The following is a 15,545-nucleotide window of genomic DNA, read 5'->3' as shown; positions in this document are numbered from 1 at the left end:
TCCCAACTTAACAATATCCAAAATAAGTTTACAAGGAAAAGATATTAATCTTTTCAAGCGCGGACAATTCTTCTTGGGTTTCGTTCTAAAATTGATCTTTTTTTTTTATCCACACTGAACCAATCAGATTTTAGTTATTTTCAAAATTTAAGACAACTGTCTATTCTCGAAAAAGATAATTTCTGCTGACGATATACTATTATATACCGATTATTTGAAAGAAGATCTCGAAAACTTGGATGTGCCATCGTGGATTGTTGAGCCATTTGAATGTGACATAACCGGAATAGATATTTCTTTGTAATAATTTGAAATTAGAGAAGATCTCGAATTAAAAGTTTTGTTCAAAACAAATGGATATGCAAAATTTTGGAATTCAAAAAATATACAGCAAAAATGCCCAGGATTAAAACATTTGAACCCTTATTGTTAGCCTTTCAGAGTTCTTATTTAGTAGAGGCAGGTTTTAGCCACCTGAATAATTTATTAAGAAAAAGTAGAAGTAGATTAAATATATCAGAACTCGGAGATTTACGAATAATATTAAGTAATTTTGAACCAAACATTATATCTAAACATCAAGCCCAACCATCTCATTAATAATATAAATATGATATTATTTTCTTTTATTTTTATATACTTTTTGTATTATTGTTCATAAATATATTTTTTTACGTTTCCTATTTAGGAAATACGTTGGCATTCGAGGTGAGCGAACACGCTTAGACAGGGCTCCTCAGTTAAGTGGTTTACTTTTGGATAGTGCTTTTAAATATTTGATTTATTTAGATATTGTTGGATTATTTTGTTATAGGTTTTCCTGTAACTGTTTGATTTTAATAATATTATAGATATAATTTTTAAAAGTTACTTTCATTGATATTTATTTAATTTTATAATGGTAGTTACGAGATCTGCCTTAAACACGTCACGGGGTATCGTGACTCACACGGAAATAGCAGATGGCGATTTACGGGTGAGTCATGATTTAATCCGTTGTGGAACCTGTGGAATGTTTTCCAAGGTCGACCTGGTGACTAATCCTACCACACCTGGGGATTCTTTTCTTTGTGATCGATGTAAGGAGTGCACCGATCTTAAATTACAATTTGGTGCATTGATGGAACAATTTGAGTCCCTGAAAAAACGAGTGCTTGCCCTCGAAAATAATGCATCTGGGAGCTCGTCAGGAACTCAAAACTCCAGCAATCTACCAAGCGATGCACACCCGATTCGAGCCTCAAAACAGAAAAACCAAGTGCAAACTACTCTGGTTAAAAAGGACATTGTTTTATTAGGAGACTCCATTGTCAGGGAAACGGGGAATATTTTTTGTAATAAAGATAGGTGGAGCAGAACCAGGGTATGTCTGCCGGGAGCAACTATTGATGATGTCACCAACAGATTGTCCGATTTTAAAGGGGGTAAAGAAAATATTATTATTCATGTGGGGACAAATAATATTAACGATTTGTTGAGAAAATACAGGACCATGCTGAGGAAATGTCGCGAGCTAGGCCATAATGTCTGTGTCTGCAATTCTGCCCAGACACGATAGGAGGAATTATATGTTAAGAGCCTTGCGGATTAACTCAAGACTTGAAGGAATCTGCAAGGCTTTAGGGGGTAAATTTCTATCAGCATGGCCCACACTTGTAGGTAGAAGGGATTTGTTTTGTAGAGACGGGATACACTTAAACAAAGGTGGTGCAAAAGTTTTTGCCAGTATTATTGAGGATACCTTAAAGGTTCAGTGAAACTGCTAGTTAGGGGGGATGTGGGTAATACTGACACGCGTTTATCTGATAATATTGGTCAAAGTAACTCTTGCACATACCTTAAGAGTTCTTATCTGCTATCCCAACTGGACGTATTATCTAGATGTTCTGGGGGCAGAAACGTTTCACGTGAGCGGGTAGCTAATATCAGGGAAGAGAGCCAAAAAACTTCAAGGGTTGTGTTAGGGTTGTTAAATATACAAGAACAGTAAATCTTAATTGTTTATACAGTAACGTTAGAAGTGTCGTCAATAAAATGAGCGAATTCGAACTGCTGGTTAAAACAAGTAACGCGGACATAATAGGGCTTACAGAGACGTGGTGCTACCCGGAAATTGGGGATGATGAGTTTCAGTACGGCTTCTATAATGTATTTAGGAAGGCTAGGTTAGATAGAAGGGGTGGTGGGGTAATGCTTCTTATCAGAAGCAGCCTGAGTGCGACGATAGCTTTCCCGGATTCAGACATTTCACATGCTAGTATAGAGTCTGTATGGTGTGAGATAATAAATACACCAGCTGCCGTTGCAGATGAACTCAACAGTTATTTTGCATCGATATTTACAAATGAAAAGCCTTTTGTGGCAATGGGAAATTGTGGGAGCGAAGTTAAAAAATATGTAATTAATGATATTGAAATTTCGCAAGATTATTTAATGAAAAAACTTTCGAGCCTACAGACCAGTAAGGCTCCTGGAGTTGATGGATTATACCCTATAATCTTAAGGGAGGCGGCAAGCGAGTGCATTGAAATATTGAGGCTAATTATGCGAGCATCACTAGACTCTGGGGAGATTCCCTTGGATTGGAAAAGTGCAAATGTATCTCCCATACATAAGGGTGGCTCTAAAAGTGAAGTTGGAAATTTTCGACCTGTCAGTCTGACTTCAGTAGTAGGGAAAATCATGGAGGCAATGATCAAGGGTGGAATTCAGGATCATTTGGATCCAATTGAAATTCTCAAGGATACTCAGCATGGTTTTGTAAAGGGAAAATCATGTTTAACAAATCTGGTTCGCTATTTCGAAAGGGTCACTCAAGAGCTGGATTTAGGGAATAATTTCAACATTGTTTATTTAGATTTCAGCAAAGCTTTTGACTCGGTCCCACATGAGCGGTTGCTTTATAAGCTGGAACAGGTTGGAATCACTGGGAAAATCCTTAGATGGATAGAAGGATGGCTTCAGGGCAGGAGGCAGAGGGTTGTTATAAATGGCTATTCCTCAGATTGGGTTGATGTAAGAAGTGGGGTTCCCCAAGGATCAGTATTAGGACCACTGTTGTTTTTAATTTTCATAAACGACATTGATGAAGGGATAGAGGGCGTGATGTCTAAATTTGCAGATGATGTTAAAATTGGTAGAGTAGTTAATGATCACTGTCAAGCTGAGCTTCTTCAGAGAGACCTAGATAGACTTCAGGAATGGTCAGAAAAATGGCAGCTGTGCTTTAATCCAGCAAAAAGTGTAAAGTGTAAGGTATTACACCTGGGAAACAGTAATCCCAAAATAACGTATTCACTTGGTGGAGTTCAACTAAACCCAGTACTGGAGGAAAGGGACTTGGGTGTTAAGATACGGTCAGACATGAAATTCTCTGATCATTGTAAACAGGTTGCAAGGAAGGCCCATGGTGTCCAATCGATGATCTATCGAACTTTTGCAAGTAGAGATAAGGACGTGATAATCCCATTATATAAGGCTTATGTTAGACCACACTTGGAATACTGTGTTCAAGTATGGAGACCGCACCTAAAGAAAGAGATCGAGCTTCTTGAAAGGGTGCAAAGAAGGGTAACTCGCCTGGTGAGATCGGCGAAAGGGCGTCCTTATGATGAAAGACTTCAAATATGTGGGTTGCAGAGTTTGGAAACTAGACACCTTAGAGGAGATTTGATTGATGTGTTTAAGGCTCTGAGAGGCATCAGTAAAATGAATGAGGACAAAATTTTCAAGATTATAAATGATGCTAGAACTAGGGCACATAAATTCAAGTTACGGGGGGAAATGTTTAGATTGGACTGCAGGAAGTTTTATTTTAGCCAGCGAATTATAAATTACTGGAATAAGTTGCCTTCATGGGTGGTAGAGGCCGACAGTTTGGGGAAATTCAAAGGTCATCTGGATAGTACTTTCGGGTAAGGGAAGCGCATAGGATGATAGGTTTAATTTCCTTTTTATTTATTTTATTTTTTTATTTATTGATTATTATTAATTAGTTATTTATTTTATTTATCTATTTATTTATTTTTTGTTTTTATCATTGTTTTGTTCGGTTTTTTTTTTTTTTTTTTTTTTTGGCTGGTGCAGCATAAGCCATAGGCTTTCTTGCACCATGCGGCCGTTACTAATACTAATTACTGACTTCATACTTGTATTTTGTGCAATAAATTATTATTGGAACATTTTGCTTATTTCAATCGGTCGAACAAAATTTTATTAGAGCTAATATAATACACCACTGATTAAAAAATCCAAACACTTATCATAATTATCTTGAGACTTTTAACAATGTGTTTGGGTGCTATATAGAGGGAAATGCCCACTCTAAGAATCCTGTTTGTTTCCGTTGAAGATAATTAGGCATTAAAAAAAGTAAAAAAAATTGTGTTGAAGACTAAAAAAAAAAAGTTTAAAATTCTACTCGTACATAGATTGGCCTTCCACCTGAACAAAATCTAAATTTAACACTGTATACACATATCGTTTTAGAGTTATAGTAATAATTAAGTTTTAAAGGGGGTCGATGGAAATTTTTTTTTTTTTTTCCCTTGTAAGGGGTCGATGCTTGAAAAAGGTTGGAAACCCCTGACTTAAAAGGCATTTCGGGCAATGGTGCTGACTAGTAATTTGGTGTGTTAGTAGTAGCCGGTTCGCCTGTATTTTATTATTATTATTATTGTTAAATCCTAATTTTACTAGTTAAATACTAAGTTTGTATCATTTTATTGCTAAAGAACCATGTTGAAAAACAATAAAATAAAAGAGCAATTTGTAAAGGAATATAAACGGGTTAGAGAGGAATTGGAAAATTATAGTCATCCACTTGGGCATCTCTCCGCTACTTCTTCAGGGGAATTGAACAGACATACGAAATTAATGTCTACCCGTTTCTGTAGTCGCAATAACAGTTTTACTATTATTAATTACCTATATTGACGTTGCACTGTTATGACATTTAAATTTAGCCTACCACAGCACACACTGCGCTTTCTGTTGCACGGCCATCTTACTGATACTGACTGAAGCGGTGCGCGTAGGAGTCATTCTGTGCACACTCACTGCACAGCCAAGGGCATTGTTGAGGTGTCAAATAAAACTTAGTGAGTTACGACACTGTTTGCTGCTACAATCACAGCAATCGATCAAATATTTCTGAAGATAATTAAAAGGGAAATCATGGACACTTTTTTTTTTTTTTTTTTTTTCAATGATCTTGTAGATATATATGTGCCGACCTGAAAGTGGTAGCTTTGCCGATTGGGTTGCAAGGTGCATACACTAAATACTGCCCTTTTTATGTGAGTGGGACAGTCTAGCGAATTATTGCCACTACAGGGTAAAAATATGGACAGACCGTTCAGAAACTACATACCTTGGATAACTGTCAAAATGTCACAACTGAAGATGTGGTACTCTGAATTTCAATACTGAGATACTAACAGTGCAACGTCAATACCGACGTAGGTCAGTATTGACGTTGCACTGTTATGATAGATTTAAATTCAGCCTACCACAACACACATTGCGCTTTCTGTTGCAAGGCCATCTAGAGGACGTGGGTGCTGACGGTACAACAGGTGCGGGTAATAACAAGCAGAATGGACCACTGAATGGTATCTACTATTTTCCTGTTGGAGGCCATAACAGCTTTGGTGAACCAGATTCCTGAGGCATACATGACGATAGGTAGAAAAAACAGCCTTATAAAATAAAGTGAGGGTTCTTCGCTTAAGGCCCCAGTCATGGCATGAGACCCTGGCAATAAGCAACATAGTTCCGGATTTTGGTTCAGAGGTATTTCAAATGTGGCTGGAATGAGAGTTTGTATCAAGCATTACTCCAAGGTACTTCATTTGCGTTGACAATTTAATGGCCTTTCCATCTATTTTTATTTGGGGTGGTCTTCCAGTATTTAATTTGCCTTTCAAGAGTATAGAGTTAGTTTTGGTTGGAGATGGAATATTTTCGAGTCTAACGGCGCCAGAGATTTACCGCATCTACGCGTGTGTTCTTTGTATCGAGGAGAGTACTCCGTCAAAACCAGAGATTTTAGTGTGTGCGTGGATCATGTGTTGTGTCCATTGTTCTTCTGGCTTGTTGGCCGCCGGGCCCCTAGTGGGACCCGACGCTATCATAGTCTGCCACGGGGAGGCTAGCCAGGTGTATATCCATTTATCCATTTGTTTCTCTGGCAGATCCTGCCACCTACTTTCCAGAGATTTCGGTGGCTAGGACCTAAAAAAAAAAAAAAAAATTATGTATATCGCGGTTTAGTTTTGCCTAAGTTCGTTTTAAGAACACTAGTTGGGTTTGTACGCTGAAAGGATAAGATTAGTGCCTGAAAGGTCGGGCTAAATTTTGGTGTTTAAAAATGTTGATGTGTGGGATTGCACGCTGTGAAAGATAAAAGTAATGGGGGGACTGAAGACTAGGGGGGTAGAAATAGAAATAAGGGGTCGACAGGGAGAATAGCCCTTTGTAATCGGTGGGACATGCCCATGCCTCACAAGAAAGAAAAGAGGGGTGGAGAGGAGGCAAGCAAAGCCTTCTCCTCCCCACCCCCTCTCCCAGAAAAATGGTGTAAAACTCCATGCAAGTTTGATTGTTGTGCCATTAATTTTGATTTGTGGCGGCCTCCGGGAATCCAGGTTCCCCCTGAGCAGGATGGACTGAGTCTTTGTGGCTGAGATTTTGAGATGATGTTTCTGTACCCAAGCTCTGCAGGGTAGTGAGTTTCCTGTTGCCCAATCGCTCCATCTGTGCTCCGGAGTCAGCAGCAAAGAAAAGGGAAAGATCATCTGCGTAGGCTAAGGTCTGTACTCCGACTAGATCTGTGTTGAGGAATTCATCTAAGACACAATTCCAGAGTATGGGTTCGAGGATGGAGCCCTGCGGGCAGCCCCTATAGACTTGTCGTTCGACTTTAGAGAAAGGTGCCTGAGTAACCACCTTCCAATTTCTACGGTAACTGGCTATGCATCTGTGCAAGTTTCCTGCCGGCCAAGGACACTTGGCCACCAAATGGTATCAGATGTCCCGGCAAAGTCGGATGAGATGACAAGGAGATATTTGCTTGTGAAGTTGTTGGCAGCATTTGTAATTACTTCCAGGGTGTCAGCCATGGACATACCCGACCGGAAACCAAACTGATTTGGTGCTGATAGGTTTGCTGTTCTATAGTGATCATCCAGTCTCTGTCTGAGCTGGTTGAAGATATTTGAAGGTTATTCTCTTTTTCCCAGCTTCTGAGAATGCAAAGGGCATGATTAGCAAGGGTATCAGTTCCGGCCCTGGAGTCCGCGGTTACAGTGATGATAAGATGATCAGCATATGCTTGGGATTTGACCTCTCCCAGAACAATGTTGAGGAAGTCATCTAAAACAATATTCCATAATAAAGGTCCCAGGACCGAATCCTATGGGCAGCCGCCGAAGACTTTTCTGGAGACTTTGTGAAATTGAGCATTAACTACAACGGTTCTGTTGGAGAGATATGATTTGATCGTCTCATAAAGATTTTTAGGGATGGAAGCTCTGCGAAGTCTGCCACGGACGCCCGGCCACTAAAGTTAGTCGAACGCCCCAGCAAAGTTGATAGCAATAATCAAAGAGTACTTGTTTGTCTTGTCTTGTCTTGTCTGTGTTAGCAGCCACTATGAGAAGATTCTGTAAGGCATCAATCGTGGAGGAACCATGTCTAAACCCATATTGTTTTGGTGAATGGAAGTTGGCACTTTCGTAGTACTGTAAAATTCTTTTGTTGAGTAATCTTTCGAATAGTTTACTAAGGACTGGAAGAAGTGCGATTGGGCTGTAGGATTCTGGTAACTCTGGAGGTTTTGTGGGGTTCTTACGAATGAGTTTCAATTTGGCTATTTTCCAATCGCTTGGGACATTCGAGCTTGCAAACAGCAGTTGAGGAGATTTAAAATGATCTTGAGGGTGTACTCAACAGTCTTTTGGATTATTTCGGGCTCCAACAGGTCTTGTCCTGTGCATTTTTTTATCCTGATCAGAGCAGTTGCAGCATGGAACTCATCAACACTAAATGGGGGCTCTAGGTTATACCTGGAGCCCCCATTTAGTGTTCTGCTGTAGGAGCTATAGACTTTTGGAAGGTCACATCCAATTGATTGTTCCCATGAGGTAGTCATTGTGCCCTGCGGGGTTCTAGTAGAAGTAACAATCTCTCCGCCTAGGGAGTTTGTAGATGGTGACTTTATACACCACTCCCCATGGGTTAGTGTTCTCTGTGGAAGACACCAGCGCCCCCAGGATTGCTGCTTACACTTCCTTATTTTTCTGTGTACACGTTCCTTGCTTTCCTGTACACAGTTGCCTGATGACTTCAACTTCAGGGGAGGGCCAAAATCTTCGCGCCCGCTGGAAGGCCTTTGGCTTTGAGTTTACCTTCCTGCAGAGTCATTGAAGGTCCTGGCAGTACCAGGGAACGACACCAGAAGCAGGGTTCTTCTTTCTTATTGCCTTGTCAAACACACTAGTAATTATCCATATTATTTCCCGCTGGAGTACATTTGGCTGTTGTTGTTGGTTTTGCTGTATTGTAATCTGCCTTCTGGAGGTGGTCAGCAAGGTCTTGAAAAGCTCCCAGTTGGCTTTGCTTATTGCATATTTGGTAAGATTTCGCTTAGGAGCAGAAAATCTGAAAATTCTGGATTGCTGGTATGTAATGACCCTGTGGTAGGAAGTGGTCCACAAGTCCTGAACTATCCATCTGGTAATACTGTCCGCAATACTTATAGTGGCAAAGGTGATGTCAATGGTCACCTCCCATATCGTGTTGCAGAAGGTTGGAAGATTGTTCGGTTGATATAACACTGCGAAGGGAGAGTTCGACAGGAACTCCTCAAGCCACTAACCATTTTCTGCACCCTATCTGTTTGGAGTGGTGCTATGCCAGACTGGTGACCTGCAGTTGATAGCAATAATCAACTGCAGCAATAAGTGATAATAGTTGATTATTGATAGCAATAATCAACTTATTGATATCAGCACCAACGATAATCTCGTTTGGAAGAGTTTGCAAGACATTTTCAAGGAACCTAGTGGTAAAGGTAATGTCCTCTCCTGGCCTGCAGTACAAAGATATAACATAGAAGGTTCGCATTGAGCTAATAACGTGGACACACTGCCCAGGCCGTAGATAAGTGGGAGATTTTGGTAACAGTGATTTCGGGGTTTCGTACCGCGATTGCGGCCCACAGTGTACCATCGTCTGATCTGTCTCATGTGAATTTAAAGCTGAAATGCAGAATGCATAATTATATATGGTTTTTTAAGTAATTAACTATATAATATCGGTGTAGATATACCATAATTTACCCATAAATTTAAACTACGTATGTAGTGTCTATCATCGGTGGGTGGGCAGGTACCCTGGTAATGCAACGTGCCATCACAGTTGCGAATTTATTCCACAATATGAGAGATACCAAATGATATACATATAATATATTTAAAGATGGAATGCAGAATGCATAATTATATTTGGGTTTTTAAGTAATTATCGGTGTATATGCACCATAGTTTACCCATAAATTTTAAATTACTTATGTTGTGTAAAAGGCATCGTTTTAATTTTATCTCATATTGTGGCTGCCACCGATGATAGGCCAACAGCTTTGAAACGGTGCCGTCTGGGTGGTCGTATCCACTGAGAATAAATAATTGTAGTCTTCTCTACTTGAGAAGCGTTACTTATTCAAAGTAGTGCAATACCTGGTATCTCGTTGTGAAGGCAGCCATGATATGAGATAAAATTAAAACGATGCCTTTTACACAACTTACGTAGTTTAATTTTATGGGTAAACTATGGTGTATCTACACCGATATTATATAGTCTCATGTGAATATTATTATATCTGAATTTTCTTCATCTGCTTTTATTCGGATTTGATCGGCCACTGCTCTTGTCCGCTGTGCATTATTTGGTCATTGAAGTATTCTTTTAGGGCGTGCTGCCATAGTCGAGCTTTCATTGGTGATAACCCTCGGTCTTTAGGTACACAGGGCATTTGTTATCCCGGATGGAGTGAACATGATCCATTTTTAGGGATTTACAGTTTGCACAGGCTCCTGAGTTTTGTTTGGGAATGACTTAAAATCGTGCCCCTTTTCTGAGCAGTGACCACAAGTCGCAACAACCTGGGAACAGGTGTGCTACGTGTGGCCAAATTTACAACACACGTAGTACTTGGGCACGACCAAATGATCGCGGAAGAGGTGGCTGCCCCAATTCACGTAGATTCTAGTTTGTGAACGTAGAACTTGCCATGCAGTTGGCGCCAACCGAACGATCCAATTTGTGCTGTTGCCAGTTTTGGACTTTGTTCAGTACTTTGGGTAGACTAATTTTTGTTTATTCTGGTCTGGGAGAGATCCTTGGAGGTTACGCTGATATATTTCATCTACAAGTTGGTCAGAGGTAGAATTCCTATCCAAATCAAATATAATTATTGAGAGTCACTTCTTTTTGGGGTACTCTGCAGACAGGCCAAGAGTGGAGATTTTTGGATTCGTCTTGATGTTGTCAGCTTCTTCCTTTGTCTCGGTTTCTATTACTACACCTACATGGGAAAAGTGGCATAGTGTTTGGGGTGGGGCGTCTCCATTGGTTTCCCCTTATCTGCGCCGAAAGTGACATTTTTATTATATTAGGGTTACCCGTAATTGATTACATAAACCCGTATTTGTGTCTGTAAAATGTACCTGTTTTCATAGACAAAAAAACCCAGTTTCTGTCTGTTGGAAAAAACCTTGCTAACTACGACTGAGACCGACTAACTCAGCCACGGAGTGAAAAAGCCCATTAAAGTCTCTCGCGTTATCGATAGGATTCGAACCCGTGCCTTTTCCAGTCGCTGTGGGGAGGACGGTGACGATAGCACTGTGCTACGCGTGCAGACCGCCAAAAGTGACATTGGACATTTTTTTTTATTTTTTTATTATATATAATAAAATGTAAACCCCAAACACGAGAGGTATTAGAACCTATAGTACTTAGTACCGTGCTTGGGTTGGAGGTTGAGAAGACGAAAGAAGTTATTTGTTGACATTGGACTTGAATTTCTGTAGATTGTAAATTTTCAGGAAATACGTATGAAGGAAGGTTGTTCCAGAACACAGCAGTTGAATGAATAAACGAGGAAGATGAAAAGTTGGTTCTGTGGGTTTGAAGTAAATGGATGTTGGCTGGTGGCTGCACGTGTTCGGACTGTTTTGAAAGAGAGCGGGAATTATAGAAGCCAATTCAGAAGAACAGTGCCCATGGAAGTATCTGTAGAAGAGGCATGCAGCAAAAACAGTACGTCTATGAGACAGCGAGTGGAGAGACTTTGTTAGAGATGAATCATTAATTAACCTACCTGCTCTCTTCTGAATGGAATCAAGGAGCCTGAGAGAGATTTTGGGGGCACCACCCCAGATGTGGGAACAATATTCCATGGTAGGGCGGATTTGCGATTTGTACAGAGTGAACAGCTGTTTCGAAGAAAAGTAATGCCGAGAGCGAAAGAGAAAACCAAGTTGTTTAGATGCAGAGGAAGCAATATTTGTAATGTGCTTGTGCAAAGAGTGATTAGAAGTCAGGGTAATCCCCAAAAGAAATATATCATTTTGCCTAGAAATCGGAGTGTCACCAAAGATAAGCATAGGAGCAGAAGAATCCTTTTTGCGGGATATAAGACAAGACTGAGTTTTAGAAGGGTTGAAATCAACTAAGTTGTCTTTGCCCCACTGGAGAATTACCTGGAGATCAACCTTTAAGGAATTGATAGCAGATTTTCGAGAAGTTGAAGTTGATTGAGCAGGGCAAGGTTTCTCAAAATGGAAAGTGGAATGTAATGTGCTGTCATTGGCAAAACTATGGATAGGATTTCCAGTCAATGGAAGAAGGTCATTAATATACAAGAGGAAAAGAGTGGGGGAAAGAACTGAACCTTGGGGGACATCGGCATTAGCGGAGAAGTTAGAAGACATGGACATGTCAGGCAGTTCCCTAAAAGGCACCACCAGGACAGAAGTCCATATGCGCTAATTTCATTCACTAAAATTTATTACTACCCAAAGATTATTTATTAATTAAAAAAAATAAATAAATAATAAATAAATATATATATATATATATATATATACAGGGTGTCTCAAAAATATTGGTACAAACGTTTAGGAGAGGTAGGTAACATCTAAAGGAATGTGAATCGCATAAGAACCAATAACCGGAAACATCACCGTAAGTCGATAGACGGCACTCTTCATCAGTTCGCAAGAGGGAAAATTTCTGGTTTACTCATTCAAGCAGTAGTCGCCGCACGAAGAGCTTGCATCGATATACGAACTGTGAGCTGGCAGACATGCACCTAGTGTATGGACTAGCAGAGGGCAATGGACGAGCCGCTCAACCAATTTATGGAGAACGCTTCCCAGACAGACATGTACCGGACCACCGTTTTTTGCGCGTGTGCATCAAAATTTGTGCGATTATGGGTCATTTAGAGGTAACAGGAGTAGTGCGGGCAGACCACGTTAGACGCGAACTCCCGCCATGGAAGAAAGTGTGTTGAATGCCGTCCAGAATTATCCTACTACCAGCACACGTGCCGTTGCCTCTGCCTTAGGAGTGTCTCGTTGCAGTGTACAGCGTGTCTGGCACGACGATTCCTTACACCCCTTTCATCTCCAAAGGGTTCAGTTACTGCTCCCCCAAGATCATCCTGCACGTGTGGCTTTTGGGCAGTGGTTTCTCCAAGGAAGTGTTCAAGACTTGAATTTTCCAGCCTATGTTTTGTTCACGGATGAGGCTTATTTCACTCGGGAAGGCTTATTCAATCAGCACAATGCTCATGTGTGGGCTCACGACAACCCACACGGTGTGCGCCCTCATGCGGCACAACATCGCTTCGCAATAACATGACGGGGCGTCTGCCCATTATGGATGGTGTGTTCGTGGCCGTTGTGGACCCGTTGACTGGCCCCCACGCTCACCTGATTTTTCGCGCCTTGATTTCTTTCTGTGAGGGCCCTCAAATCTATCGTGTATGAATCGCCTGTGGAGGCGGAAATGGAGCTCGTGGCGAAACTCGGCTGCGCTGCTGCTACTCTCAAAGAAACTCCAGGTGTGTTCGACCGTGTCCGCCAATCCATGCTGCGTCAGTGTCACGCATGCATCGCGTCTCATGGTGGAACCTTCGAGCATCTGTTGTAACATCATGAAATGCATCCATCTCGTACTCCATTGTTAATATTATGTCAAATAAATGTTTGCCACTAATTACTGTCTTGTGTCATTTCTGCTTCTTGTGCCTCTGCTGCTACTTTCCCGTGACGTTTCCGGTTATGGGTTTCTATGCGATTCACATTCCTTTAGATGTTACCTACCTCCCCTAAACGTTTGTACCAATATTTTTGGGACACCCTGTATACAATAAAAAGGGGTAAGTATAATAAGTAACAATATACAATATTTACATTTCATTCATAGGATATAATGAATTATATTTACAATTAAATTTTGAACAATTGCATCACAATCTAAACAACAATATTAAAATTTTGAATAAAACCGAAGAAGTGCATACATGACCAGCAAAGAAGAGCCACGGCAGTTTAGTCTGAAGGTGACGAACAGTGCATTACACTGTCCAAAGCGAAATGCACTGTTCACAGAGGTATGCCGTGTGTAGATAGAATTCCGGCTCTTCTTTTAAAAACCTTTTTTATAAACTCTAAAAACCATTTAAATAAAATTTTATCTAAAAATAATTCTGGAAGAGAACCATCATTTAATACAAGAGTACTTCTTTCTAATTCAGATCTTATATCCAAATAATTATAACAGTTGAGGGCAGCATGAAGACCGGTCTCCACCACCCCGCACTCACACAGACCAGGAACGAAGCCAAACTGGTTCAGCATGCCCCGTGAGAGAAAGCACGCATTCAAACCAGACTGAAGCCAGGGCTGCAATTTAAAATTTACTGTCGAGAATGAGGCAGAAATACAAACGTCTGCCATTCTCAGAACAGTTCCATCTGTCTTGCCAGATATTCGTGAGTTCATCATTTATTCTCCGCCTCCCAGCAACCATCCGATGGAAATGAACACGGCCCCCACCACTGAGCACGACCGGATGCCCAAAATTTCAGTGGAAATGCCTCTTTTCAGACAATATTTCAACCCAGATCTTATTACTAATAAGTAGGCAGGTAATTTACCTGTAAGATATCAGTTATCACTGTACAGCAAGCCCTTGTCATACCTAGAAGACCGAACCTCTGATCTGAAAATAGATGCTTTTTAATTATCACCTTTGTAACGCGTTCAAACCAAGCTCCAGAAGCATACGTCAGAATGGGTACAAAAACAGATTCGTATAACATATTTAGGGCACGCCCCTTTATTCCCCATTTGACTGTGACAACCCTCCGAAAGTGACATTGTTGATTGCAGCATTTGCCGGAAGTGACATTAAAAAAAAAAATTAGTCACCCTTAATTGATTATATCTACCCATTTGTTTTGTGTCTGTAAATTGCGTGTGTTCTCTGATCGATTTGCTTGTTTTGCTGAACGAAAAACCCCAGTGGGGGAAACCTTGCTATCTACGCCTGAGACCAACTAACTCAGTCAGGGAGTGAAAAAAAAAAAGCCCATTCAAGTTCTCGCGTCATCGATGGGATTCGAACCCGGGCCTTTTCCACCCGGTGTGGGGAGGACGGTGCCGAAAGTGACATTATTGACAAGTCCCGAAGCGGCCAGCCAGTAACGTTAGTGACAACCGACGACAAGAGCCGGATCGACGCGCCAATCAAGAGGACCGCCGCATCACAACACGCGGAATTGTGCGATGCGGTAGGTATAGAGAAACCTGCTGTGATAACCATCATAAAGGAACTAGGCTACAACAAGGTTTGCGCCCGATGGGTCCCGGAAATGCTAATACGTGAGCACAAAGAAGCCCGGAAAATCATCTGTACGGAACTTGTCCAGCACTACGAGAGTGAAGGAGAGGTTTTTCTTTCACGCTTAGTCAGAGGTGATGAAACTTGGGTCCAACATTATGACCCTGAAACGAAGAGACAGTCGATGGAGTGGCACCATCAAAATTCACAGCACAAGAAGAAATTCAAAAGACAGCCTTCTGCAGGTAAAGTCATGGCGACAATGTTTTGGGACAAAGATCGGGTCTTGCCTATGGACTTGCTGGAGCGTAGCACTACAATCAACTCAGATCGATATGTGGAAACGTTGAAAAAGTTGAAAGCCCGCATCCGTAGATTTCGACCGGACAAAAACCTTAATGAGGTTCTTCTTCTCCGTGACAACGCACGACTCCACACCAGTCTGCGCACGATGGAGCCATTGCAAAACTGGGGTGCACTGTTCTTCCTCATCCCTCTCATAGTTCGAATCTTGCACTTTCCGACTAACTCATCTTTGGCCCGCTGAAGGAAGAACTCCGTGGAACCCATTTTGCAGACGACGACAAGCTCGACCACAGTGTTAGCGAAGCCCTCTGGAGCAAGAGTAA

This window comes from Mastigoproctus giganteus, chromosome 11, assembly GCF_048544385.1.
Source record: "Mastigoproctus giganteus isolate SK-2022 chromosome 11, ASM4854438v1, whole genome shotgun sequence".
Classification (NCBI taxonomy): Eukaryota; Metazoa; Arthropoda; class Arachnida; order Uropygi; family Thelyphonidae; genus Mastigoproctus; species Mastigoproctus giganteus.
This window is presented reverse-complemented; position numbering follows the sequence as displayed.